Source organism: Pseudorca crassidens, chromosome 16 (genome assembly GCF_039906515.1).
Source record: "Pseudorca crassidens isolate mPseCra1 chromosome 16, mPseCra1.hap1, whole genome shotgun sequence".
Lineage (NCBI taxonomy): Eukaryota > Metazoa > Chordata > Mammalia > Artiodactyla > Delphinidae > Pseudorca > Pseudorca crassidens.
Genome location: NC_090311.1, coordinates 84,466,133 through 84,490,738, shown reverse-complemented (window position 1 = coordinate 84,490,738; position 24,606 = coordinate 84,466,133). Strand labels below are relative to the sequence as shown.

The window sequence follows — 24,606 nt, the reverse complement described above, 5'->3', positions numbered from 1 at the left end:
CCAGTGGGAGCCACCTTTGCGTTAGCAAAGCCCCTTACCCAGCAACGCCCCCCTTGCCCCCACACCACCGTCCGAGCTCAGGACCCCGCCCCAGGTGGCCGGCAGGCCCGCGGAAGCGGCCTGGGCCCTCTATCCCTCTCCGGCACACGGCCGCGGCAAAACGGTGGAGGGGGGGCTTTTTCCGGATGGAGCTGTGGAGAGACACCCACCGGCAGACAGGTGGCGGCGCCGGGGCTGGGCTCCAGTGGGGACCGCCAGGTGCAGGTCGAGGGGCTCGCGGGCCGCATGGACGGCACCCGGGTCCGCGGCCATGTCTGCTTCGAGTCAGGGGACGAACGGAGCATATGGTTTGCCGCTGCCTTCCAGGGACGCCTTCTGGCCGCCTGGCCGCTCAGGCAGGCGGGGAGCGCCCCATCAGACGCTTGCTGTGGTGGGAGGGTCCTGAGGAGGTGGGGCCTGCAGCGGTACCCGGCGGGGGCGGAGACGGCCGCCGCCACCACCGCCGCCACCGCCGCCGCCACCGCCGCCAACGCCACGACCGCCGCGGTCGACAAAATGAGAAGGTGTGTAGCGGGAGGCAAAAAGCCTACAGCACCTGGCGTTCCCAGGAGCTCTCCCGTCCGGGAGGTCTGCCGTCCAACTACTAACCAGGCCCAACCCTGCTTAGCTTCCGAGATCGAGTCGAGATCGGGCCCGTCTAGGGTGGTTTGGCCGTAGACACTGGGGGGGTCGCGGGCTTCCACTTGAGGTGCAGCTTAGCAGGCTCTTGGGCCTTACCGCCGGCCCAGTGGCCCGCCCGCCCCGGCAGGGCCCCGCCGCCCGCCTAGGCAGGGGAACGGAGGTCTCGGGTACCAGGCGGTGGCAGAGGAGTTGGCGACCACCCAGGCCAGGGTGGGAGGGACCCAGGAAACATTTCGGCGCTTGGCCTCCCACCGCAGATCCCGCAGGTCGCTCACAGGGTTGTGGCCCCAGAGGCTTCAGGGCCCGGGGCCTGCGGTCCCTTGTGCATCCCACCTGACCGCCCACGCTGCGCTAGGCGCAGCCCTGTCGCAGACCGGGCCGGCCCTCCTGCCCGACAGCAGCTGGCCCGAAGCCAGTGGGAGCCACCATTGAGTTGGCAAAGCCCCTTAGACCCAGCAACTCCACCCTTGCCCCCACACCACCGTCCGACCTCAGGACCCCGCCCCTGGTGGCCGGCAGTCCCGCGGATGTGGCCTGGGCCCTCTATCCCTCTCCGGCACCCGGCCGCGGCGAAACGGTGGAGGGGGGGCTTTTTCCGGATGGAGCTTTGGAGAGACACCCACCGGCAGACAGGTGGCGGCGCCGGGGCTGGATCCAGTGGGGACCGCCAGGTGCAGGTCGAGGGGCTCGCGGGCCGCATGGACGGCACCCGGGTCCGCGGCCATTTCTGCTTCGAGTCAGGGGACGAACGGAGCATATGGTGTGCCGCTGCCTTCCAGGGACGCCTTCTGGCCGCCTGGCCGCTCAGGCAGGCGGGGAGCGCCCCATCAGACGCTTGCTGTGGTGGGAGGGTCCTGAGGAGGTGGGGCCTGCAGCGGTACCCGGCGGGGGCGGAGACGGCCGCCGCCACCACCGCCGCCACCGCCACGACCGCCGCGGTCGACAAAATGAGAAGGTGTGTAGCGGGAGGCAAAAGGCCTACAGCACCTGGCGTTCCAGGGAGCTCTCCCGTCCGGGAAGTCTGCCATCCAACTACTAACCAGGCCCAACCCTGCTTAGCTTCCGAGATCGAGTCGAGATCGGGACCGTCTAGGGTGGTTTGGCCGTAGACACTGGGGTGGTCGCGGGCTGCCTCTTGAGGTGCAGTTTAGCAGGCCCTTGGGCCTTACCGCCGGCCCAGCGGCCCGCCCGCCCTGGCAGGGCCCCGCCGCCCGCCTAGGCGGGGGAACGGAGGTTTCGGCGACCGGGGGGTGGCGGAGGAGTTGGCGACCTCCCAGCGCAGGGCGGGTGGGACACAGCAAGCTTTTCGGCGCTTCGTGCCCCGCCCCAGATCCCACAGGCCGCTCACAGGGACGTAGCCCCGGAGGCTTCAGGGCCCGGGGTCGGCGGTGCCTCGGGCATCCCACCTGCGCGCCCACGCTGTGGTAGGCGTAGCTCAGAGGCAGACTGGTCCGACCCTCCTGTCCTACAGCAGCTGGCCCGAAGCCACTGGGAGCCACCATTGAGTTGGCACGGCCCCTTAGACACAGCAAGGCCACCCTTGCCCCGACGCCACCGTCCGAGCTCAGGACCTCGTCCCAGGTGGCCGGCAGGTCCGGGGAAGTGGCCTGGGCCCTCGATCCTGCTCCTGCCCACGGCCGCGGCGAAGGGGCAGAAGGGGTGCTTTTTCCGGATGGAGCTGTGGAGAGACACCCCGGAAGACAGGTGGCGGTGCCGGGGCTGGACTCCAGTGGCTGCGACCAGGTGCAGCTCGCGGGGCTCGCGGGCCGAACGGACGGCACCCGGGTCCGCGGCCATGTCTGGGTGACGTCAGGCCGCCCCCTGGAGCGGCTGGTGTGTCGCTGCCTTCCAGGGACGCCTTCTGGCCGCCTGGCCGGTCTGGCAGGTGGGGAGTGCCCCATCAGACGCTTGCTGTGGTGGGAGGGGCCTGAGGAGGTGGGGCCTGCAGCGGTACCTGGTACCCGGCGGGGGCGGAGACGGCCGCCGCCGCCGCCACCGCGGGCGACAAAAGGAGAAAGCAGAGCGGAAGGCAAAAATCCTACAGCACCCGGTATTCCCAGGAGCTCTCCCATCCAGGAGGTCTCCCATCCAAGTTCGAACCAGGCCCGACCCTGCTTAGCTTCCGAGATCCAGACTTGATCGGGCCCGTCTAGGCTGGTTTGACAGTAGGTGTCAGTGGGTCGCAGGCTGCCTCTTGAGGCGCAGCTTAGCAGGCCCATGGGACTTACCGCCAGCCCAGCGGCCCGCCCGCCTAGGCAGAGGAACGGAGGTCTCGGGGACCAGGTGGTGTCGGAGGTTTTGGCGACCACCCAGCCCAGGGCGGGAGGGACCCAGGAAACGTTTCGGCGCTTGGCCTCCCACCCCGGATCCCGCAGGTCGCTCACAGGGATGTGGCCCCGGAGGCTTCAGGGCCCGGGGCCTGCAGTCCTTTGGGCATCCCACCTGACTGCCCACGCTGCGCTAGGTGCAGCCCTGTCGCAAACCGGGCCGGCCTTCCTGCCCAACAGCAGCTGGCCCGAAGGAAGTGGGAGCCACCGTTGAGTTGGCAAAGCCCCTTAGACCCAGCAACGCCACCCTTGCCTCCACACCACCGTCCGAGCTCAGGACACCGGCCCAGGTGGACGGCAGGCCCGCGGAAGCGGCCTGCGCCCTCTATCCCTCTCCGGCACCAGGCCACGGCGAAACGGTGGAGGGGGGGCTTTTTCCGGATGGAGCTGTGGAGAGACACCCCCCGGCAGACAGGTGGCGGCGCCGGGGCTGGGCTCCAGTGGGGGCCGCCAGGTGCAGGTCGAGGGGCTCGCGGGCCGCATGGACGGCACCCAGGTCCGCGGCCATGTCTGCTTCGAGTCAGGGGACCAACGGAGCGTCTGGTGTGCCGCTGCCTTCCAGGGACGACTTCTGGCCGCCTGGCCGCTCAGGCAGGCGGGGAGCGCCCCATCAGACGCTTGCTGTGGTGGGAGGGTCCTGAGGAGGTGGGGCCTGCAGCGGTACCCGGCGGGGGCGGAGACGGCCGCCGCCACCACCGCCGCCACCGCCGCCGCCACCGCCGCCAACGCCACGACCGCCGCGGTCGACAAAATGAGAAGGTGTGTAGCGGGAGGCAAAAAGCCTACAGCACCTGGCGTTCCCAGGAGCTCTCCCGTCCGGGAGGTCTGCCGTCCAACTACTAACCAGGCCCAACCCTGCTTAGCTTCCGAGATCGAGTCGAGATCGGGCCCGTCTAGGGTGGTTTGGCCGTAGACACTGGGGGGGTCGCGGGCTTCCACTTGAGGTGCAGCTTAGCAGGCTCTTGGGCCTTACCGCCGGCCCAGTGGCCCGCCCGCCCCGGCAGGGCCCCGCCGCCCGCCTAGGCAGGGGAACGGAGGTCTCGGGGACCAGGCGGTGGCAGAGGAGTTGGCGACCACCCAGGCCAGGGTGGGAGGGACCCAGGAAACATTTCGGCGCTTGGCCTCCCACCGCAGATCCCGCAGGTCGCTCACAGGGTTGTGGCCCCAGAGGCTTCAGGGCCCGGGGCCTGCGGTCCCTTGTGCATCCCACCTGACCGCCCACGCTGCGCTAGGCGCAGCCCTGTCGCAGACCGGGCCGGCCCTCCTGCCCGACAGTAGCTGGCCCGAAGCCAGTGGGAGCCACCATTGAGTTGGCAAAGCCCCTTAGACCCAGCAACTCCACCCTTGCCCCCACACCACCGTCCGACCTCAGGACCCCGCCCCTGGTGGCCGGCAGTCCCGCGGATGTGGCCTGGGCCCTCTATCCCTCTCCGGCACCCGGCCGCGGCGAAACGGTGGAGGGGGGGCTTTTTCCGGATGGAGCTTTGGAGAGACACCCACCGGCAGACAGGTGGCGGCGCCGGGGCTGGATCCAGTGGGGACCGCCAGGTGCAGGTCGAGGGGCTCGCGGGCCGCATGGATGGCACCCGGGTCCGCGGCCATTTCTGCTTCGAGTCAGGGGACGAACGGAGCATATGGTGTGCCGCTGCCTTCCAGGGACGCCTTCTGGCCGCCTGGCCGCTCAGGCAGGCGGGGAGCGCCCCATCAGACGCTTGCTGTGGTGGGAGGGTCCTGAGGAGGTGGGGCCTGCAGCGGTACCCGGCGGGGGCGGAGACGGCCGCCGCCACCACCGCCGCCACCGCCACGACCGCCGCGGTCGACAAAATGAGAAGGTGTGTAGCGGGAGGCAAAAGGCCTACAGCACCTGGCGTTCCAGGGAGCTCTCCCGTCCGGGAAGTCTGCCATCCAACTACTAACCAGGCCCAACCCTGCTTAGCTTCCGAGATCGAGTCGAGATCGGGACCGTCTAGGGTGGTTTGGCCGTAGACACTGGGGTGGTCGCGGGCTGCCTCTTGAGGTGCAGTTTAGCAGGCCCTTGGGCCTTACCGCCGGCCCAGCGGCCCGCCCGCCCTGGCAGGGCCCCGCCGCCCGCCTAGGCGGGGGAACGGAGGTTTTGGCGACCGGGGGGTGGCGGAGGAGTTGGCGACCTCCCAGCGCAGGGCGGGTGGGACACAGCAAGCTTTTCGGCGCTTCGTGCCCCGCCCCAGATCCCACAGGCCGCTCACAGGGACGTAGCCCCGGAGGCTTCAGGGCCCGGGGTCGGCGGTGCCTCGGGCATCCCACCTGCGCGCCCACGCTGTGGTAGGCGTAGCTCAGAGGCAGACTGGTCCGACCCTCCTGTCCTACAGCAGCTGGCCCGAAGCCACTGGGAGCCACCATTGAGTTGGCACGGCCCCTTAGACACAGCAAGGCCACCCTTGCCCCGACGCCACCGTCCGAGCTCAGGACCTCGTCCCAGGTGGCCGGCAGGTCCGGGGAAGTGGCCTGGGCCCTCGATCCTGCTCCTGCCCACGGCCGCGGCGAAGGGGCAGAAGGGGTGCTTTTTCCGGATGGAGCTGTGGAGAGACACCCCGGAAGACAGGTGGCGGTGCCGGGGCTGGACTCCAGTGGCTGCGACCAGGTGCAGCTCGCGGGGCTCGCGGGCCGAACGGACGGCACCCGGGTCCGCGGCCATGTCTGGGTGACGTCAGGCCGCCCCCTGGAGCGGCTGGTGTGTCGCTGCCTTCCAGGGACGCCTTCTGGCCGCCTGGCCGGTCTGGCAGGTGGGGAGTGCCCCATCAGACGCTTGCTGTGGTGGGAGGGGCCTGAGGAGGTGGGGCCTGCAGCGGTACCTGGTACCCGGCGGGGGCGGAGACGGCCGCCGCCGCCGCCGCCACCGCGGGCGACAAAAGGAGAAAGCGGAGCGGAAGGCAAAAATCCTACAGCACCCGGTATTCCCAGGAGCTCTCCCATCCAGGAGGTCTCCCATCCAAGTTCGAACCAGGCCCGACCCTGCTTAGCTTCCGAGATCCAGACTTGATCGGGCCCGTCTAGGCTGGTTTGACAGTAGGTGTCAGTGGGTCGCAGGCTGCCTCTTGAGGCGCAGCTTAGCAGGCCCATGGGACTTACCGCCAGCCCAGCGGCCCGCCCGCCTAGGCAGAGGAACGGAGGTCTCGGGGACCAGGTGGTGTCGGAGGTTTTGGCGACCACCCAGCCCAGGGCGGGAGGGACCCAGGAAACGTTTCGGCGCTTGGCCTCCCACCCCGGATCCCGCAGGTCGCTCACAGGGATGTGGCCCCGGAGGCTTCAGGGCCCGGGGCCTGCGGTCCTTTGGGCATCCCACCTGACTGCCCACGCTGCGCTAGGCGCAGCCCTGTCGCAGACCGGGCCGGCCTTCCTGCCCGACAGCAGCTGGCCCGAAGGAAGTGGGAGCCACCGTTGAGTTGGCAAAGCCCCTTAGACCCAGCAACGCCACCCTTGCCTCCACACCACCGTCCGAGCTCAGGACACCGGCCCAGGTGGACGGCAGGCCCGCGGAAGCGGCCTGCGCCCTCTATCCCTCTCCGGCACCAGGCCACGGCGAAACGGTGGAGGGGGGGCTTTTTCCGGATGGAGCTGTGGAGAGACACCCCCCGGCAGACAGGTGGCGGCGCCGGGGCTGGGCTCCAGTGGGGGTCGCCAGGTGCAGGTCGAGGGGCTCGCGGGCCGCATGGACGGCACCCAGGTCCGCGGCCATGTCTGCTTCGAGTCAGGGGACCAACGGAGCGTCTGGTGTGCCGCTGCCTTCCAGGGACGACTTCTGGCCGCCTGGCCGCTCAGGCAGGCGGGGAGCGCCCCATCAGACGCTTGCTGTGGTGGGAGGGTCCTGAGGAGGTGGGGCCTGCAGCGGTACCCGGCGGGGGCGGAGACGGCCGCCGCCACCACCGCCGCCACCGCCGCCACCGCCACGACCGCCACGGTCGACAAAAGGAGAAGGTGTGTAGCGGGAGGCAAAAAGCCTACAGCACCTGGCGTTCCCAGGAGCTCTCCCGTCCGGGAGGTCTCCCATCCAACTACTAACCAGGCCCAACCCTGCTTAGCTTCCGAGATCGAGTCGAGATCGGGCTCGTCTAGGGTGGTTTGGCCGTAGACACTGGGGGGGTCGCGGGCTTCCACTTGAGGCGCAGCTTAGCAGGCGCTTGGGACTTACCGCCGGCCCAGTGGCCCGCCCGCCCCGGCAGGGCCCCGCCGCCCGCCTAGGCAGGGGAACAGAGGTCTCGGGGACCAGGCGGTGGCAGAGGAGTTGGCGACCACCCAGCCCAGGGCGGGAGGGACCCAGGAAACGTTTCGGCGCTTGGCCTCCCACCGCAGAGTCCGCAGGTCGCTCACAGGGATGTGGCCCCGGAGGCTTCAGGGCCCGGGGCCTGCGGTCCCTTGTGCATCCCACCTGACCGCCCACGCTGCGCTAGGCGCAGCCCAGCCGCAGACCGGGCCGGCCCTCCTGCCCGACAGCAGCTGGCCCGAAGCCAGTGGGAGCCACCATTGAGTTGGCAAAGCCCCTTAGACCCAGCAACGCCACCCTTGCCCCCACACCACCGTCCGAGCTCTGTACCCCGGCCCAGGGGGCCGGCAGGCCCGGGGAAGCGGCCTGGGCCCTCGATCCTGCTCCCGCCCACGGCCGAGGCGAAGCGGCGGAGGGGGTGCTTTTTCCGGATGGAGCTGTGGAGAGACACCCTGGAAGACAGGTGGTGGAGCCGGGCCTGGGCTCCTGTGGCTGCGGCCAGGTGTAGCTCGCGGGGCTCACGGACCGAACGGACGGCACCCGGGTCCGCGGCCATGTCTGGGTGACGTCAGGCCGCCCCTGGAGCGTCTGGTGTGCCGCTGCCTTCCAGGGACGCCTTCTGGCCGCCTGGCCGGTCAGGCAGGTGGGGAGTGCCCCATCAGACGCTTGCTGTGGTGGGAGGGGCCAGAGGAGGTGGGGCCTGCAGTGGTACCTGGTACCCAGCAGGCGTGGAGACGGCCGCCGCCACTGACACCGCGGGCGACAAAAGGAGAAAGCGGAGCAGGAGGCAAAAAGCGTACAGCACCCGGCATTCCCAGGAGCTCTCCCATCCAGGAGGTCTCCCATCCAAGTTCTAACCAGGCCCGACCCTGCTTAGCTTCCGAGATCCAGACTTGATTGGGCCCGTCTAGGCTGCTTTGGCAGTAGGTGTCAGTGGGTCGCGGGCTGCCTCTTGAGGCGCAGCTTAGCAGGCCCTTGCGCCTTACCGCAAGCCCAGCGGCCCGCCCGCCCTGGCAGGGCCCCGCCACCCGTCTAGGCAGAGGAACGGAGGTCTCGGGGACCGGTTGCTGGCGCGAGGTGTTGGCGACCACCCAGCCCAGGGCGGGCGGGACCCAGGAAACGTTTCGTCGCTTGGCCTCCCACCCCAGATCCCGCAGGTCGCTCACAAGGATGTGGCCCCGGAGGCTTCAGGGCCCGGGGCCTGCGGTCCTTTGGGCCTCTCACCTGCCTGCCCTCGCTGCGCTAGGCGCAGCCCTGTCGCAGACCGGGCCGGCCTTCCTGCCCGACAGCAGCTGGCCTGAAGCCAGTGGGAGCCACCGTTGAGTTGGCAAAGCCCCTTAGACCCAGCAACGCCACCCTTGCCCCCACACCACCGTCCGAGCTCTGTACCCCGGCCCAGGTGGCCGGCAGGCCTGCGGAAGCGGCCTGGGCCCTCTATCCCTCTCCGGCACACGGCCGCGGCGAAACGGTGGAGGGGGGCTTTTTCCGGATGGAGCTGTGGAGAGACACCCCGGAAGACAGGTGGCGGCGCCGGGGCTGGGCTCCAGTGGCTGCGGCCAGCTGCAGCTCGTGGGGCTCAGGGGCCGAACGGACGGCACCCGGGTCCGCGGCCATGTCTGGGTGACGTCAGGCCGCCACCCGGAGCAGCTGGTGTGCCGCTGCCTTCCAGGGACGCCTTCTGGCCGCCTGGCCGGTCAGGCAGGTGGGGAGTGCCCCATCAGACGCTTGCTGTGGTGGCAGGGGCCTGAGGAGGTGGGGCCTGCAGCGGTACCTGACAGGGGCGGAGACGGCTGCCTCCACCACCGCCGCCACCATCGCCGCCACCGCGGGCGACAAAAGGAGAAAGCGGAGCGAGAGGCAAAAAGCCTACAGCACCCGGTATTCCCAGGAGCTCTCCCAGCCAGGACGTCTCCCATCCAAGTTCGAAACAGGCCCGACCCTGCTTAGCTTCCGAGATCCAGACTTGATCGGGCCCGTCTAGGCTGCTTTGGTAGTAGGTGTCGGTGGGTCGCGGGCTGCCTCTTGAGGCGCAGCTTAGCAGGCCCTTGGGCCTTACTGCCAGCCTAGCGGCCCGCCCGCCCTGGCAGGGCCCCGCCGGCCACCTAGGCAGAGGAACGGAGGTCTCGGTGATCGGGTGGTGGCGGAGGTGTTGGCGACCACCCAGCCCAGGGCGGGCGGGACCCAGCAAACGTTTCGGCGCTTGGCCTCCCACCCCAGATCCCGCAGGTCGCTCACAAGGATGTGGCCCCGGAGGCTTCAGGGCCCGGGGACTGCGGTCCCTTGGGCATCCCACCTGCCCGCCCACGCTGCGCTAGGCGCTGCCCTGTCGCAGACCGGGCCAGCCTTCCTGCCCGATAGCAGCTGGCCCGAAGCCAGTGGGAGCCACCTTTGCGTTAGCAAAGCCCCTTACCCAGCAACGCCCCCCTTGCCCCCACACCACCGTCCGAGCTCAGGACCCCGCCCCAGGTGGCCGGCAGGCCCGCGGAAGCGGCCTGGGCCCTCTATCCCTCTCCGGCACACGGCCGCGGCGAAACGGTGGAGGGGGGGCTTTTTCCGGATGGAGCTGTGGAGAGACACCCACCGGCAGACAGGTGGCGGCGCCGGGGCTGGGCTCCAGTGGGGACCGCCAGGTGCAGGTCGAGGGGCTCGCGGGCCGCATGGACGGCACCCGGGTCCGCGGCCATGTCTGCTTCGAGTCAGGGGACGAACGGAGCATATGGTTTGCCGCTGCCTTCCAGGGACGCCTTCTGGCCGCCTGGCCGCTCAGGCAGGCGGGGAGCGCCCCATCAGACGCTTGCTGTGGTGGGAGGGTCCTGAGGAGGTGGGGCCTGCAGCGGTACCCGGCGGGGGCGGAGACGGCCGCCGCCACCACCGCCGCCACCGCCGCCGCCACCGCCGCCAACGCCACGACCGCCGCGGTCGACAAAATGAGAAGGTGTGTAGCGGGAGGCAAAAAGCCTACAGCACCTGGCGTTCCCAGGAGCTCTCCCGTCCGGGAGGTCTGCCGTCCAACTACTAACCAGGCCCAACCCTGCTTAGCTTCCGAGATCGAGTCGAGATCGGGCCCGTCTAGGGTGGTTTGGCCGTAGACACTGGGGGGGTCGCGGGCTTCCACTTGAGGTGCAGCTTAGCAGGCTCTTGGGCCTTACCGCCGGCCCAGTGGCCCGCCCGCCCCGGCAGGGCCCCGCCGCCCGCCTAGGCAGGGGAACGGAGGTCTCGGGGACCAGGCGGTGGCAGAGGAGTTGGCGACCACCCAGGCCAGGGTGGGAGGGACCCAGGAAACATTTCGGCGCTTGGCCTCCCACCGCAGATCCCGCAGGTCGCTCACAGGGTTGTGGCCCCAGAGGCTTCAGGGCCCGGGGCCTGCGGTCCCTTGTGCATCCCACCTGACCGCCCACGCTGCGCTAGGCGCAGCCCTGTCGCAGACCGGGCCGGCCCTCCTGCCCGACAGCAGCTGGCCCGAAGCCAGTGGGAGCCACCATTGAGTTGGCAAAGCCCCTTAGACCCAGCAACTCCACCCTTGCCCCCACACCACCGTCCGACCTCAGGACCCCGCCCCTGGTGGCCGGCAGTCCCGCGGATGTGGCCTGGGCCCTCTATCCCTCTCCGGCACCTGGCCGCGGCGAAACGGTGGAGGGGGGGCTTTTTCCGGATGGAGCTTTGGAGAGACACCCACCGGCAGACAGGTGGCGGCGCCGGGGCTGGATCCAGTGGGGACCGCCAGGTGCAGGTCGAGGGGCTCGCGGGCCGCATGGACGGCACCCGGGTCCGCGGCCATTTCTGCTTCGAGTCAGGGGACGAACGGAGCATATGGTGTGCCGCTGCCTTCCAGGGACGCCTTCTGGCCGCCTGGCCGCTCAGGCAGGCGGGGAGCGCCCCATCAGACGCTTGCTGTGGTGGGAGGGTCCTGAGGAGGTGGGGCCTGCAGCGGTACCCGGCGGGGGCGGAGACGGCCGCCGCCACCACCGCCGCCACCGCCACGACCGCCGCGGTCGACAAAATGAGAAGGTGTGTAGCGGGAGGCAAAAGGCCTACAGCACCTGGCGTTCCAGGGAGCTCTCCCGTCCGGGAAGTCTGCCATCCAACTACTAACCAGGCCCAACCCTGCTTAGCTTCCGAGATCGAGTCGAGATCGGGCCCGTCTAGGGTGGTTTGGCCGTAGACACTGGGGTGGTCGCGGGCTGCCTCTTGAGGTGCAGTTTAGCAGGCCCTTGGGCCTTACCGCCGGCCCAGCGGCCCGCCCGCCCTGGCAGGGCCCCGCCGCCCGCCTAGGCGGGGGAACGGAGGTTTCGGCGACCGGGGGGTGGCGGAGGAGTTGGCGACCTCCCAGCGCAGGGCGGGTGGGACACAGCAAGCTTTTCGGCGCTTCGTGCCCCGCCCCAGATCCCACAGGTCGCTCACAGGGACGTAGCCCCGGAGGCTTCAGGGCCCGGGGTCGGCGGTGCCTCGGGCATCCCACCTGCGCGCCCACGCTGTGGTAGGCGTAGCTCAGAGGCAGACTGGTCCGACCCTCCTGTCCTACAGCAGCTGGCCCGAAGCCACTGGGAGCCACCATTGAGTTGGCACGGCCCCTTAGACACAGCAAGGCCACCCTTGCCCCGACGCCACCGTCCGAGCTCAGGACCTCGTCCCAGGTGGCCGGCAGGTCCGGGGAAGTGGCCTGGGCCCTCGATCCTGCTCCTGCCCACGGCCGCGGCGAAGGGGCAGAAGGGGTGCTTTTTCCGGATGGAGCTGTGGAGAGACACCCCGGAAGACAGGTGGCGGTGCCGGGGCTGGACTCCAGTGGCTGCGACCAGGTGCAGCTCGCGGGGCTCGCGGGCCGAACGGACGGCACCCGGGTCCGCGGCCATGTCTGGGTGACGTCAGGCCGCCCCCTGGAGCGGCTGGTGTGTCGCTGCCTTCCAGGGACGCCTTCTGGCCGCCTGGCCGGTCTGGCAGGTGGGGAGTGCCCCATCAGACGCTTGCTGTGGTGGGAGGGGCCTGAGGAGGTGGGGCCTGCAGCGGTACCTGGTACCCGGCGGGGGCGGAGACGGCCGCCGCCGCCGCCACCGCGGGCGACAAAAGGAGAAAGCAGAGTGGAAGGCAAAAATCCTACAGCACCCGGTATTCCCAGGAGCTCTCCCATCCAGGAGGTCTCCCATCCAAGTTCGAACCAGGCCCGACCCTGCTTAGCTTCCGAGATCCAGACTTGATCGGGCCCGTCTAGGCTGGTTTGACAGTAGGTGTCAGTGGGTCGCAGGCTGCCTCTTGAGGCGCAGCTTAGCAGGCCCATGGGACTTACCGCCAGCCCAGCGGCCCGCCCGCCTAGGCAGAGGAACGGAGGTCTCGGGGACCAGGTGGTGTCGGAGGTTTTGGCGACCACCCAGCCCAGGGCGGGAGGGACCCAGGAAACGTTTCGGCGCTTGGCCTCCCACCCCGGATCCCGCAGGTCGCTCACAGGGATGTGGCCCCGGAGGCTTCAGGGCCCGGGGCCTGCAGTCCTTTGGGCATCCCACCTGACTGCCCACGCTGCGCTAGGCGCAGCCCTGTCGCAGACCGGGCCGGCCTTCCTGCCCAACAGCAGCTGGCCCGAAGGAAGTGGGAGCCACCATTGAGTTGGCAAAGCCCCTTAGACCCAGCAACGCCACCCTTGCCTCCACACCACCGTCCGAGCTCAGGACACCGGCCCAGGTGGACGGCAGGCCCGCGGAAGCGGCCTGCGCCCTCTATCCCTCTCCGGCACCAGGCCACGGCGAAACGGTGGAGGGGGGGCTTTTTCCGGATGGAGCTGTGGAGAGACACCCCCCGGCAGACAGGTGGCGGCGCCGGGGCTGGGCTCCAGTGGGGGCCGCCAGGTGCAGGTCGAGGGGCTCGCGGGCCGCATGGACGGCACCCAGGTCCGCGGCCATGTCTGCTTCGAGTCAGGGGACCAACGGAGCGTCTGGTGTGCCGCTGCCTTCCAGGGACGACTTCTGGCCGCCTGGCCGCTCAGGCAGGCGGGGAGCGCCCCATCAGACGCTTGCTGTGGTGGGAGGGTCCTGAGGAGGTGGGGCCTGCAGCGGTACCCGGCGGGGGCGGAGACGGCCGCCGCCACCACCGCCGCCACCGCCGCCGCCACCGCCGCCAACGCCACGACCGCCGCGGTCGACAAAATGAGAAGGTGTGTAGCGGGAGGCAAAAAGCCTACAGCACCTGGCGTTCCCAGGAGCTCTCCCGTCCGGGAAGTCTGCCGTCCAACTACTAACCAGGCCCAACCCTGCTTAGCTTCCGAGATCGAGTCGAGATCGGGCCCGTCTAGGGTGGTTTGGCCGTAGACACTGGGGGGGTCGCGGGCTTCCACTTGAGGTGCAGCTTAGCAGGCTCTTGGGCCTTACCGCCGGCCCAGTGGCCCGCCCGCCCCGGCAGGGCCCCGCCGCCCGCCTAGGCAGGGGAACGGAGGTCTCGGGGACCAGGCGGTGGCAGAGGAGTTGGCGACCACCCAGGCCAGGGTGGGAGGGACCCAGGAAACATTTCGGCGCTTGGCCTCCCACCGCAGATCCCGCAGGTCGCTCACAGGGTTGTGGCCCCAGAGGCTTCAGGGCCCGGGGCCTGCGGTCCCTTGTGCATCCCACCTGACCGCCCACGCTGCGCTAGGCGCAGCCCTGTCGCAGACCGGGCCGGCCCTCCTGCCCGACAGTAGCTGGCCCGAAGCCAGTGGGAGCCACCATTGAGTTGGCAAAGCCCCTTAGACCCAGCAACTCCACCCTTGCCCCCACACCACCGTCCGACCTCAGGACCCCGCCCCTGGTGGCCGGCAGTCCCGCGGATGTGGCCTGGGCCCTCTATCCCTCTCCGGCACCCGGCCGCGGCGAAACGGTGGAGGGGGGGCTTTTTCCGGATGGAGCTTTGGAGAGACACCCACCGGCAGACAGGTGGCGGCGCCGGGGCTGGATCCAGTGGGGACCGCCAGGTGCAGGTCGAGGGGCTCGCGGGCCGCATGGACGGCACCCGGGTCCGCGGCCATTTCTGCTTCGAGTCAGGGGACGAACGGAGCATATGGTGTGCCGCTGCCTTCCAGGGACGCCTTCTGGCCGCCTGGCCGCTCAGGCAGGCGGGGAGCGCCCCATCAGACGCTTGCTGTGGTGGGAGGGTCCTGAGGAGGTGGGGCCTGCAGCGGTACCCGGCGGGGGCGGAGACGGCCGCCGCCACCACCGCCGCCACCGCCACGACCGCCGCGGTCGACAAAATGAGAAGGTGTGTAGCGGGAGGCAAAAGGCCTACAGCACCTGGCGTTCCAGGGAGCTCTCCCGTCCGGGAAGTCTGCCATCCAACTACTAACCAGGCCCAACCCTGCTTAGCTTCCGAGATCGAGTCGAGATCGGGACCGTCTAGGGTGGTTTGGCCGTAGACACTGGGGTGGTCGCGGGCTGCCTCTTGAGGTGCAGTTTAGCAGGCCCTTGGGCCTTACCGCCGGCCCAGCGGCCCGCCCGCCCTGGCAGGGCCCCGCCGCCCGCCTAGGCGGGGGAACGGAGGTTTCGGCGACCGGGGGGTGGCGGAGGAGTTGGCGACCTCCCAGCGCAGGGCGGGTGGGACACAGCAAGCTTTTCGGCGCTTCGTGCCCCGCCCCAGATCCCACAGGCCGCTCACAGGGACGTAGCCCCGGAGGCTTCAGGGCCCGGGGTCGGCGGTGCCTCGGGCATCCCACCTGCGCGCCCACGCTGTGGTAGGCGTAGCTCAGAGGCAGACTGGTCCGACCCTCCTGTCCTACAGCAGCTGGCCCGAAGCCACTGGGAGCCACCATTGAGTTGGCACGGCCCCTTAGACACAGCAAGGCCACCCTTGCCCCGACGCCACCGTCCGAGCTCAGGACCTCGTCCCAGGTGGCCGGCAGGTCCGGGGAAGTGGCCTGGGCCCTCGATCCTGCTCCTGCCCACGGCCGCGGCGAAGGGGCAGAAGGGGTGCTTTTTCCGGATGGAGCTGTGGAGAGACACCCCGGAAGACAGGTGGCGGTGCCGGGGCTGGACTCCAGTGGCTGCGGCCAGGTGCAGCTCGCGGGGCTCGCGGGCCGAACGGACGGCATCCGGGTCCGCGGCCATGTCTGGGTGACGTCAGGCCGCCCCCTGGAGCGGCTGGTGTGTCGCTGCCTTCCAGGGACGCCTTCTGGCCGCCTGGCCGGTCTGGCAGGTGGGGAGTGCCCCATCAGACGCTTGCTGTGGTGGGAGGGGCCTGAGGAGGTGGGGCCTGCAGCGGTACCTGGTACCCGGCGGGGGCGGAGACGGCCGCCGCCGCCGCCGCCACCGCGGGCGACAAAAGGAGAAAGCGGAGCGGAAGGCAAAAATCCTACAGCACCCGGTATTCCCAGGAGCTCTCCCATCCAGGAGGTCTCCCATCCAAGTTCGAACCAGGCCCGACCCTGCTTAGCTTCCGAGATCCAGACTTGATCGGGCCCGTCTAGGCTGGTTTGACAGTAGGTGTCAGTGGGTCGCAGGCTGCCTCTTGAGGCGCAGCTTAGCAGGCCCATGGGACTTACCGCCAGCCCAGCGGCCCGCCCGCCTAGGCAGAGGAACGGAGGTCTCGGGGACCAGGTGGTGTCGGAGGTTTTGGCGACCACCCAGCCCAGGGCGGGAGGGACCCAGGAAACGTTTCGGCGCTTGGCCTCCCACCCCGGATCCCGCAGGTCGCTCACAGGGATGTGGCCCCGGAGGCTTCAGGGCCCGGGGCCTGCGGTCCTTTGGGCATCCCACCTGACTGCCCACGCTGCGCTAGGCGCAGCCCTGTCGCAGACCGGGCCAGCCTTCCTGCCCGACAGCAGCTGGCCCGAAGGAAGTGGGAGCCACCGTTGAGTTGGCAAAGCCCCTTAGACCCAGCAACGCCACCCTTGCCTCCACACCACCGTCCGAGCTCAGGACACCGGCCCAGGTGGACGGCAGGCCCGCGGAAGCGGCCTGCGCCCTCTATCCCTCTCCGGCACCAGGCCACGGCGAAACGGTGGAGGGGGGGCTTTTTCCGGATGGAGCTGTGGAGAGACACCCCCCGGCAGACAGGTGGCGGCGCCGGGGCTGGGCTCCAGTGGGGGTCGCCAGGTGCAGGTCGAGGGGCTCGCGGGCCGCATGGACGGCACCCAGGTCCGCGGCCATGTCTGCTTCGAGTCAGGGGACCAACGGAGCGTCTGGTGTGCCGCTGCCTTCCAGGGACGACTTCTGGCCGCCTGGCCGCTCAGGCAGGCGGGGAGCGCCCCATCAGACGCTTGCTGTGGTGGGAGGGTCCTGAGGAGGTGGGGCCTGCAGCGGTACCCGGCGGGGGCGGAGACGGCCGCCGCCACCACCGCCGCCACCGCCGCCACCGCCACGACCGCCACGGTCGACAAAAGGAGAAGGTGTGTAGCGGGAGGCAAAAAGCCTACAGCACCTGGCGTTCCCAGGAGCTCTCCCGTCCGGGAGGTCTCCCATCCAACTACTAACCAGGCCCAACCCTGCTTAGCTTCCGAGATCGAGTCGAGATCGGGCTCGTCTAGGGTGGTTTGGCCGTAGACACTGGGGGGGTCGCGGGCTTCCACTTGAGGCGCAGCTTAGCAGGCGCTTGGGACTTACCGCCGGCCCAGTGGCCCGCCCGCCCCGGCAGGGCCCCGCCGCCCGCCTAGGCAGGGGAACAGAGGTCTCGGGGACCAGGCGGTGGCAGAGGAGTTGGCGACCACCCAGCCCAGGGCGGGAGGGACCCAGGAAACGTTTCGGCGCTTGGCCTCCCACCGCAGAGTCCGCAGGTCGCTCACAGGGATGTGGCCCCGGAGGCTTCAGGGCCCGGGGCCTGCGGTCCCTTGTGCATCCCACCTGACCGCCCACGCTGCGCTAGGCGCAGCCCAGCCGCAGACCGGGCCGGCCCTCCTGCCCGACAGCAGCTGGCCCGAAGCCAGTGGGAGCCACCATTGAGTTGGCAAAGCCCCTTAGACCCAGCAACGCCACCCTTGCCCCCACACCACCGTCCGAGCTCTGTACCCCGGCCCAGGGGGCCGGCAGGCCCGGGGAAGCGGCCTGGGCCCTCGATCCTGCTCCCGCCCACGGCCGAGGCGAAGCGGCGGAGGGGGTGCTTTTTCCGGATGGAGCTGTGGAGAGACACCCTGGAAGACAGGTGGTGGAGCCGGGCCTGGGCTCCTGTGGCTGCGGCCAGGTGTAGCTCGCGGGGCTCACGGACCGAACGGACGGCACCCGGGTCCGCGGCCATGTCTGGGTGACGTCAGGCCGCCCCTGGAGCGTCTGGTGTGCCGCTGCCTTCCAGGGACGCCTTCTGGCCGCCTGGCCGGTCAGGCAGGTGGGGAGTGCCCCATCAGACGCTTGCTGTGGTGGGAGGGGCCAGAGGAGGTGGGGCCTGCAGTGGTACCTGGTACCCAGCAGGCGTGGAGACGGCCGCCGCCACTGACACCGCGGGCGACAAAAGGAGAAAGCGGAGCAGGAGGCAAAAAGCGTACAGCACCCGGCATTCCCAGGAGCTCTCCCATCCAGGAGGTCTCCCATCCAAGTTCTAACCAGGCCCGACCCTGCTTAGCTTCCGAGATCCAGACTTGATTGGGCCCGTCTAGGCTGCTTTGGCAGTAGGTGTCAGTGGGTCGCGGGCTGCCTCTTGAGGCGCAGCTTAGCAGGCCCTTGCGCCTTACCGCAAGCCCAGCGGCCCGCCCGCCCTGGCAGGGCCCCGCCACCCGTCTAGGCAGAGGAACGGAGGTCTCGGGGACCGGTTGCTGGCGCGAGGTGTTGGCGACCACCCAGCCCAGGGCGGGCGGGACCCAGGAAACGTTTCGTCGCTTGGCCTCCCACCCCAGATCCCGCAGGTCGCTCACAAGGATGTGGCCCCGGAGGCTTCAGGGCCCGGGGCCTGCGGTCCTTTGGGCCTCTCACCTGCCTGCCCTCGCTGCGCTAGGCGCAGCCCTGTCGCAGACCGGGCCGGCCTTCCTGCCCGACAGCAGCTGGCCTGAAGCCAGTGGGAGCCACCGTTGAGTTGGCAAAGCCCCTTAGACCCAGCAACGCCACCCTTGCCCCCACACCACCGTCCGAGCTCTGTACCCCGGCCCAGGTGGCCGGCAGGCCTGCGGAAGCGGCCTGGGCCCTCTATCCCTCTCCGGCACACGGCCGCGGCGAAACGGTGGAGGGGGGCTTTTTCCGGATGGAGCTGTGGAGAGACACCCCGGAAGACAGGTGGCGGCGCCGGGGCTGGGCTCCAGTGGCTGCGGCCAGCTGCAGCTCGTGGGGCTCAGGGGCCGAACGGACGGCACCCGGGTCCGCGGCCATGTCTGGGTGACGTCAGGCCGCCACCCGGAGCAGCTGGTGTGCCGCTGCCTTCCAGGGACGCCTTCTGGCCGCCTGGCCGGTCAGGCAGGTGGGGAGTGCCCCATCAGACGCTTGCTGTGGTGGCAGGGGCCTGAGGAGGTGGGGCCTGCAGCGGTACCTGACAGGGGCGGAGACGGCTGCCTCCACCACCGCCGCCACCATCGCCGCCACCGCGGGCGACAAAAGGAGAAAGCGGAGCGAGAGGCAAAAAGCCTACAGCACCCGGTATTCCCAGGAGCTCTCCCAGCCAGGACGTCTCCCATCCAAGTTCGAAACAGGCCCGACCCTGCTTAGCTTCCGAGATCCAGACTTGATCGGGCCCGTCTAGGCTGCTTTGGTAGTAGGTGTCGGTGGGTCGCGGGCTGCCTCTTGAGGCGCAGCTTAGCAGGCCCTTGGGCCTTACTGCCAGCCTAGCGGCCCGCCCGCCCTGGCAGGGCCCCGCCGGCCACCTAGGCAGAGGAACGGAGGTCTCGGTGATCGGGTGGTGGCGGAGGTGTTGGCGACCACCCAGCCCAGGGCGGGCGGGACCCAGCAAACGTTTCGGCGCTTGGCCTCCCACCCCAGATCCCGCAGGTCGCTCACAAGGATGTGGCCCCGGAGGCTTCAGGGCCCAGGGACTGCGGTCCCTTGGGCATCCCACCTGCCCGCCCACGCTGCGCTAGGCGCTGCCCTGTCGCAGACCGGGCCAGCCTTCCTGCCCGATAGCAGCTGGCCCGAAGCCAGTGGGAGCCACCTTTGCGTTAGCAAAGCCCCTTACCCAGCAACGCCCCCCTTGCCCCCACACCACCGTCCGAGCTCAGGACCCCGCCCCAGGTGGCCGGCAGGCCCGCGGAAGCGGCCTGGGCCCTCTATCCCTCTCCGGCACACGGCCGCGGCGAAACGGTGGAGGGGGGGCTTTTTCCGGATGGAGCTGTGGAGAGACACCCACCGGCAGACAGGTGGCGGCGCCGGGGCTGGGCTCCAGTGGGGACCGCCAGGTGCAGGTCGAGGGGCTCGCGGGCCGCATGGACGGCACCCGGGTCCGCGGCCATGTCTGCTTCGAGTCAGGGGACGAACGGAGCATATGGTTTGCCGCTGCCTTCCAGGGACGCCTTCTGGCCGCCTGGCCGCTCAGGCAGGCGGGGAGCGCCCCATCAGACGCTTGCTGTGGTGGGAGGGTCCTGAGGAGGTGGGGCCTGCAGCGGTACCCGGCGGGGGCGGAGACGGCCGCCGCCACCACCGCCGCCACCGCCGCCGCCACCGCCGCCAACGCCACGACCGCCGCGGTCGACAAAATGAGAAGGTGTGTAGCGGGAGGCAAAAAGCCTACAGCACCTGGCGTTCCCAGGAGCTCTCCCGTCCGGGAGGTCTGCCGTCCAACTACTAACCAGGCCCAACCCTGCTTAGCTTCCGAGATCGAGTCGAGATCGGGCCCGTCTAGGGTGGTTTGGCCGTAGACACTGGGGGGGTCGCGGGCTTCCACTTGAGGTGCAGCTTAGCAGGCTCTTGGGCCTTACCGCCGGCCCAGTGGCCCGCCCGCCCCGGCAGGGCCCCGCCGCCCGCCTAGGCAGGGGAACGGAGGTCTCGGGGACCAGGCGGTGGCAGAGGAGTTGGCGACCACCCAGGCCAGGGTGGGAGGGACCCAGGAAACATTTCGGCGCTTGGCCTCCCACCGCAGATCCCGCAGGTCGCTCACAGGGTTGTGGCCCCAGAGGCTTCAGGGCCCGGGGCCTGCGGTCCCTTGTGCATCCCACCTGACCGCCCACGCTGCGCTAGGCGCAGCCCTGTCGCAGACCGGGCCGGCCCTCCTGCCCGACAGCAGCTGGCCCGAAGCCAGTGGGAGCCACCATTGAGTTGGCAAAGCCCCTTAGACCCAGCAACTCCACCCTTGCCCCCACACCACCGTCCGACCTCAGGACCCCGCCCCTGGTGGCCGGCAGTCCCGCGGATGTGGCCTGGGCCCTCTATCCCTCTCCGGCACCCGGCCGCGGCGAAACGGTGGAGGGGGGGCTTTTTCCGGATGGAGCTTTGGAGAGACACCCACCGGCAGACAGGTGGCGGCGCCGGGGCTGGATCCAGTGGGGACCGCCAGGTGCAGGTCGAGGGGCTCGCGGGCCGCATGGACGGCACCCGGGTCCGCGGCCATTTCTGCTTCGAGTCAGGGGACGAACGGAGCATATGGTGTGCCGCTGCCTTCCAGGGACGCCTTCTGGCCGCCTGGCCGCTCAGGCAGGCGGGGAGCGCCCCATCAGACGCTTGCTGTGGTGGGAGGGTCCTGAGGAGGTGGGGCCTGCAGCGGTACCCGGCGGGGGCGGAGACGGCCGCCGCCACCACCGCCGCCACCGCCACGACCGCCGCGGTCGACAAAATGAGAAGGTGTGTAGCGGGAGGCAAAAGGCCTACAGCACCTGGCGTTCCAGGGAGCTCTCCCGTCCGGGAAGTCTGCCATCCAACTACTAACCAGGCCCAACCCTGCTTAGCTTCCGAGATCGAGTCGAGATCGGGCCCGTCTAGGGTGGTTTGGCCGTAGACACTGGGGTGGTCGCGGGCTGCCTCTTGAGGTGCAGTTTAGCAGGCCCTTGGGCCTTACCGCCGGCCCAGCGGCCCGCCCGCCCTGGCAGGGCCCCGCCGCCCGCCTAGGCGGGGGAACGGAGGTTTCGGCGACCGGGGGGTGGCGGAGGAGTTGGCGACCTCCCAGCGCAGGGCGGGTGGGACACAGCAAGCTTTTCGGCGCTTCGTGCCCCGCCCCAGATCCCACAGGCCGCTCACAGGGACGTAGCCCCGGAGGCTTCAGGGCCCGGGGTCGGCGGTGCCTCGGGCATCCCACCTGCGCGCCCACGCTGTGGTAGGCGTAGCTCAGAGGCAGACTGGTCCGACCCTCCTGTCCTACAGCAGCTGGCCCGAAGCCACTGGGAGCCACCATTGAGTTGGCACGGCCCCTTAGACACAGCAAGGCCACCCTTGCCCCGACGCCACCGTCCGAGCTCAGGACCTCGTCCCAGGTGGCCGGCAGGTCCGGGGAAGTGGCCTGGGCCCTCGATCCTGCTCCTGCCCACGGCCGCGGCGAAGGGGCAGAAGGGGTGCTTTTTCCGGATGGAGCTGTGGAGAGACACCCCGGAAGACAGGTGGCGGTGCCGGGGCTGGACTCCAGTGGCTGCGGCCAGGTGCAGCTCGCGGGGCTCGCGGGCCGAACGGACGGCACCCGGGTCCGCGGCCATGTCTGGGTGACGTCAGGCCGCCCCCTGGAGCGGCTGGTGTGTCGCTGCCTTCCAGGGACGCCTTCTGGCCGCCTGGCCGGTCTGGCAGGTGGGGAGTGCCCCATCAGACGCTTGCTGTGGTGGGAGGGGCCTGAGGAGGTGGGGCCTGCAGCGGTACCTGGTACCCGGCGGGGGCGGAGACGGCCGCCGCCGCCGCCGGCACCGCGGGCGACAAAAGGAGAAAGCGGAGCGGAAGGCAAAAATCCTACAGCACCCGGTATTCCCAGGAGCTCTCCCATCCAGGAGGTCTCCCATCCAAGTTCGAACCAGGCCCGACCCTGCTTAGCTTCCGAGATCCAGACTTGATCGGGCCCGTCTAGGCTGGTTTGACAGTAGGTGTCAGTGGGTCGCAGGCTGCCTCTTGAGGCGCAGCTTAGCAGGCCCATGGGACTTACCGCCAGCCCAGCGGCCCGCCCGCCTAGGCAGAGGAACGGAGGTCTCGGGGACCAGGTGGTGTCGGAGGTTTTGGCGACCACCCAGCCCAGGGCGGGAGGGACCCAGGAAACGTTTCGGCGCTTGGCCTCCCACCCCGGATCCCGCAGGTCGCTCACAGGGATGTGGCCCCGGAGGCTTCAGGGCCCGGGGCCTGCGGTCCTTTGGGCATCCCACCTGACTGCCCACGCTGCGCTAGGCGCAGCCCTGTCGCAGACCGGGCCGGCCTTCCTGCCCGACAGCAGCTGGCCCGAAGGAAGTGGGAGCCACCGTTGAGTTGGCAAAGCCCCTTAGACCCAGCAACGCCACCCTTGCCTCCACACCACCGTCCGAGCTCAGGACACCGGCCCAGGTGGACGGCAGGCCCGCGGAAGCAGCCTGCGCCCTCTATCCCTCTCCGGCACCAGGCCACGGCGAAACGGTGGAGGGGGGGCTTTTTCCGGATGGAGCTGTGGAGAGACACCCCCCGGCAGACAGGTGGCGGCGCCGGGGCTGGGCTCCAGTGGGGGTCGCCAGGTGCAGGTCGAGGGGCTCGCGGGCCGCATGGACGGCACCCAGGTCCGCGGCCATGTCTGCTTCGAGTCAGGGGACCAACGGAGCGTCTGGTGTGCCGCTGCCTTCCAGGGACGACTTCTGGCCGCCTGGCCGCTCAGGCAGGCGGGGAGCGCCCCATCAGACGCTTGCTGTGGTGGGAGGGTCCTGAGGAGGTGGGGCCTGCAGCGGTACCCGGCGGGGGCGGAGACGGCCGCCGCCACCACCGCCGCCACCGCCGCCACCGCCACGACCGCCACGGTCGACAAAAGGAGAAGGTGTGTAGCGGGAGGCAAAAAGCCTACAGCACCTGGCGTTCCCAGGAGCTCTCCCGTCCGGGAGGTCTCCCATCCAACTACTAACCAGGCCCAACCCTGCTTAGCTTCCGAGATCGAGTCGAGATCGGGCTCGTCTAGGGTGGTTTGGCCGTAGACACTGGGGGGGTCGCGGGCTTCCACTTGAGGCGCAGCTTAGCAGGCGCTTGGGACTTACCGCCGGCCCAGTGGCCCGCCCGCCCCGGCAGGGCCCCGCCGCCCGCCTAGGCAGGGGAACAGAGGTCTCGGGGACCAGGCGGTGGCAGAGGAGTTGGCGACCACCCAGCCCAGGGCGGGAGGGACCCAGGAAACGTTTCGGCGCTTGGCCTCCCACCGCAGAGTCCGCAGGTCGCTCACAGGGATGTGGCCCCGGAGGCTTCAGGGCCCGGGGCCTGCGGTCCCTTGTGCATCCCACCTGACCGCCCACGCTGCGCTAGGCGCAGCCCAGCCGCAGACCGGGCCGGCCCTCCTGCCCGACAGCAGCTGGCCCGAAGCCAGTGGGAGCCACCATTGAGTTGGCAAAGCCCCTTAGACCCAGCAACGCCACCCTTGCCCCCACACCACCGTCCGAGCTCTGTACCCCGGCCCAGGGGGCCGGCAGGCCCGGGGAAGCGGCCTGGGCCCTCGATCCTGCTCCCGCCCACGGCCGAGGCGAAGCGGCGGAGGGGGTGCTTTTTCCGGATGGAGCTGTGGAGAGACACCCTGGAAGACAGGTGGTGGAGCCGGGCCTGGGCTCCTGTGGCTGCGGCCAGGTGTAGCTCGCGGGGCTCACGGACCGAACGGACGGCACCCGGGTCCGCGGCCATGTCTGGGTGACGTCAGGCCGCCCCTGGAGCGTCTGGTGTGCCGCTGCCTTCCAGGGACGCCTTCTGGCCGCCTGGCCAGTCAGGCAGGTGGGGAGTGCCCCATCAGACGCTTGCTGTGGTGGGAGGGGCCAGAGGAGGTGGGGCCTGCAGTGGTACCTGGTACCCAGCAGGCGTGGAGACGGCCGCCGCCACTGACACCGCGGGCGACAAAAGGAGAAAGCGGAGCAGGAGGCAAAAAGCGTACAGCACCCGGCATTCCCAGGAGCTCTCCCATCCAGGAGGTCTCCCATCCAAGTTCTAACCAGGCCCGACCCTGCTTAGCTTCCGAGATCCAGACTTGATTGGGCCCGTCTAGGCTGCTTTGGCAGTAGGTGTCAGTGGGTCGCGGGCTGCCTCTTGAGGCGCAGCTTAGCAGGCCCTTGCGCCTTACCGCAAGCCCAGCGGCCCGCCCGCCCTGGCAGGGCCCCGCCACCCGTCTAGGCAGAGGAACGGAGGTCTCGGGGACCGGTTGCTGGCGCGAGGTGTTGGCGACCACCCAGCCCAGGGCGGGCGGGACCCAGGAAACGTTTCGTCGCTTGGCCTCCCACCCCAGATCCCGCAGGTCGCTCACAAGGATGTGGCCCCGGAGGCTTCAGGGCCCGGGGCCTGCGGTCCTTTGGGCATCTCACCTGCCTGCCCTCGCTGCGCTAGGCGCAGCCCTGTCGCAGACCGGGCCGGCCTTCCTGCCCGACAGCAGCTGGCCTGAAGCCAGTGGGAGCCACCGTTG

General features: G+C 70.0%; 13 pseudogenes; all 13 read right to left on the bottom strand.

Annotated features, from left to right (window-relative positions):
• Positions 1 to 583: 583 nt before the first annotated feature.
• Positions 584 to 719, bottom strand: LOC137209643 (5S ribosomal RNA; annotated as a pseudogene).
• A 937-nt stretch (positions 720 to 1,656) lies between these two features.
• Positions 1,657 to 1,792, bottom strand: LOC137209750 (5S ribosomal RNA; annotated as a pseudogene).
• A 1,995-nt stretch (positions 1,793 to 3,787) lies between these two features.
• On the bottom strand, positions 3,788 to 3,923 carry LOC137209642 (5S ribosomal RNA; annotated as a pseudogene).
• Positions 3,924 to 4,860: 937 nt separating this feature from the next.
• LOC137209749 (5S ribosomal RNA) lies at positions 4,861 to 4,996 on the bottom strand (annotated as a pseudogene).
• Positions 4,997 to 6,982: 1,986 nt separating this feature from the next.
• On the bottom strand, positions 6,983 to 7,118 carry LOC137209657 (5S ribosomal RNA; annotated as a pseudogene).
• Positions 7,119 to 10,203: 3,085 nt separating this feature from the next.
• On the bottom strand, positions 10,204 to 10,339 carry LOC137209641 (5S ribosomal RNA; annotated as a pseudogene).
• Positions 10,340 to 11,276: 937 nt separating this feature from the next.
• On the bottom strand, positions 11,277 to 11,412 carry LOC137209692 (5S ribosomal RNA; annotated as a pseudogene).
• Positions 11,413 to 13,407: 1,995 nt separating this feature from the next.
• LOC137209624 (5S ribosomal RNA) lies at positions 13,408 to 13,543 on the bottom strand (annotated as a pseudogene).
• A 937-nt stretch (positions 13,544 to 14,480) lies between these two features.
• Positions 14,481 to 14,616, bottom strand: LOC137209748 (5S ribosomal RNA; annotated as a pseudogene).
• A 1,986-nt stretch (positions 14,617 to 16,602) lies between these two features.
• Positions 16,603 to 16,738, bottom strand: LOC137209645 (5S ribosomal RNA; annotated as a pseudogene).
• A 3,085-nt stretch (positions 16,739 to 19,823) lies between these two features.
• Positions 19,824 to 19,959, bottom strand: LOC137209640 (5S ribosomal RNA; annotated as a pseudogene).
• Positions 19,960 to 20,896: 937 nt separating this feature from the next.
• LOC137209691 (5S ribosomal RNA) lies at positions 20,897 to 21,032 on the bottom strand (annotated as a pseudogene).
• A 1,986-nt stretch (positions 21,033 to 23,018) lies between these two features.
• On the bottom strand, positions 23,019 to 23,154 carry LOC137209633 (5S ribosomal RNA; annotated as a pseudogene).
• Between the last annotated feature and the right edge of the window lie 1,452 nt (positions 23,155 to 24,606).